The sequence below is a fragment of the Adiantum capillus-veneris genome, chromosome 14 (genome assembly GCF_014529385.1).
Source record: "Adiantum capillus-veneris isolate H3 chromosome 14, ASM1452938v2, whole genome shotgun sequence".
In the NCBI taxonomy this organism is placed as follows: Eukaryota; Viridiplantae; Streptophyta; class Polypodiopsida; order Polypodiales; family Pteridaceae; genus Adiantum; species Adiantum capillus-veneris.
Window position 1 is genome coordinate 100,163,420 of NC_140944.1, and position 2,792 is coordinate 100,166,211.

Genomic DNA, 2,792 nt, shown 5'->3' on the forward strand with positions numbered 1-2,792 from the left:
AAAAAAATCACAGAATGTTACACACCCATTCTAGAGCTAGTTTGGGTACCAAAGAAAGAACGATTTGTTCCACCTAGCTCAGGAAGGGGGGAGTCCCATGAAGATTCTAGCTCATCATGTAATACATCCATAGAGGTAAAAGCTTCTACACAGCCTCCATCTATAGTAGTGGACCTCCATGAAGCTACGAAAGAATCCACACCTCCCAGTGTTCAAGAATCACCTAATGAACCACTTCAAGTTCGATCCTGGGAGAGTACCTTACCACCCTTGCAACTTGACGAGGCACCTAGGGTAATAGAAAACTACTGGCAAAAATCCTCACCTATTACCAACTGGAACAATTGGTTTCAAAGGGTGACAAGCTCATTTCAAACGGTATGATCTACCCAAGGAAGGGGGGAGTGTTTGCTGATAGTCATCATTCATTTGTTTCCCTCTCAACCTTTTTCCCTGACCTCTCAATCTCCGATCTTAGGGAATGTACATATAAAGCTTTATACTGACAAAAAAAAAAAAAAAAAAGAGCAAGAGCAATTAGCAAACGAGTATGCACAATAAAAGTCAAAACATTGACTCAGACCTACACATGTCACATTTGGTACAGTGAAACAGAAACCTATGCCATAAAACACCTTTGATCCTCATCACTTGAGTGATGGAGGGTAGGTAAGATTAGTACGATAGGAGTGTTTCTGTTTTAGAGTTGAGTGATTAGCAAAGATCTCTTTTCCCACTGATGTTCCTCCTAGAGGTATTGTTTTTGTTTCCTAGTGTGTACAGGAGCGTGTTGCTATTGATAGGATTTGGACCTTCATGGAACCTTTCTCTCGTTCACACTTCAAATCAAGCGCGACCATCAACACAAACAGGTGTTTCTTGTCCATTAGCATTGCCCTTATCTTTTTTGCATCCATGTTTGTCTGCTTTGATTGTGATTGGTAGCATAATATTCAGTGCATTGGCTTAGTATCAAACATTTAATTCAATGTAATGTTTTGTCATAATCACTTGTTTAGGTGTAAAAATCAAGCAGTCCGACTAAGGTAGTTTGACCAAGCTAGGTATTAGAAATCTTCTCTTAATACCATGGGGAATGCCTTCCTAATAAGCAATGGTTACTTAGGTTCTTAATCCGATTTAGGCAGCATTGTATGAAATGTACTAGGGCTTTCTAGTGGGCTTAACCCTATTGACCTTTAGCTTAAGTATTATAAAGGGAGTTTACTAATGTGATGAGCCTGGGGAGGGTAACAGTGTTATATGACCCCCCAAAGTTACAAAATTAAATGATGAAAATGAACAAACAAAAAATCAAAGTGCCACAATGTAAAATTTTAAGCTGGAAGAGAAATCCTGGCTTGAATTGGTACTTCACTCACATGTATCGCCTATGGTACTAGAGCCCTAGAGGTTCCCAGTGTGGGCGCTTTTCCTTGAAAAGCAAAAAACCCAAGGCATACAAAATAAGCACACACATCATAATTGAATCATTGTGAAAAGACCTTGGGGGGTCAAAGAAAAAGTAATCAGTCAGGCGATGATTTCATGAGAAATTCCTTTTATGGTAGCTTAACTACAAGGTTTTCTAGATATAGCCTCTAGTCAGCCCTCGAACATGAATACTTGGCTCTCGCGATTAAACAACTTAATTGACCACAGAAAATTAAGAAGCTTACCCATGGTATTAATATTCGATCTCTAGTGCTTTTCGACCGTCAAATTAGCGACCCCAGACTTGTTTAATTTTTTGCCTTTACATCTGTTTATGCATTTGATTACATTGCAATTTAATGTTCATTGCTAACAAATTGTTTGAAATTCTTTTACCAATCAATGTGTCTACCTAAAACTGCATATGCTTTTTAAGAGAATGCCATTACTGTGCCAATGTTGTTTGATTTTGCAGTGACTGAAGAAGGCTAAGGACATTCATCTCAAATGCTCTTCCACCTCGACGACCCAGCTTCAACTCAATAGCTTCCGAGGACGGAATCTACATCAGGAAGGGGGGCATGTTAACCCTCATGGCACACGGACACCCATCACCTACGATGGACGTGTATTATGTATTTGGTAGAGTCAGGTACCGGGCTTGTCGGACCAATAGGGAAAGGTAGAGTGATCGCCAATGAGAGGCGCACTTTAACTTGGACATTCAAGGGATTAGTTGGTTAAGCATGGGCGCCCAAGTGTGAATGGGGTGAGCTCCTATAAAAGCCAACTAAACCTAATTTTTACTCATTCTCTCATTTGTGCAATTGAAGAGTGCTCTTGCTCCATCTCCATCTTCTTCTTCTTCTTCACCTCCTTGTGTGTGTGTGTGAGAGAGAGAGAGAGAGGGAGAGTGTGTGTGCGATCGAGCATTACGAAGGCACGACGGCGGCGAAGCGGTTGAGCGCGGCACGACTGCAGCTTCTTCTTCATCGCGGCGAGGAATCCACCACGAAGGCGAGCGTAGAGCGGTGAGTGACACACCCTTTGTTTTCTTGAGCTTGCTAGTTTAGGCTTGTTGTGTGCTTGAAGCCGTTTGTGGCTCGCATACGGTGTATTGGCAAGTCCCTTGCTTCGACAGTGCGGCAAGGAGCGCACAGGTTTCACGTTGTCTTTTTTAATATTGTTGCACTTACTATACCGTGGGTGAGAGGATTCATCTCTGCAAGTCTTTTGGTGATGGATCCCAACAAAAAATCACTGGCCGATCTACAGAGGTACCTTGTGTGAGTTTAATACTAAATGGCACTTTGGGTATGGTTTGCTTTGATATAACGGACTGAAATGATGGTTTTTCT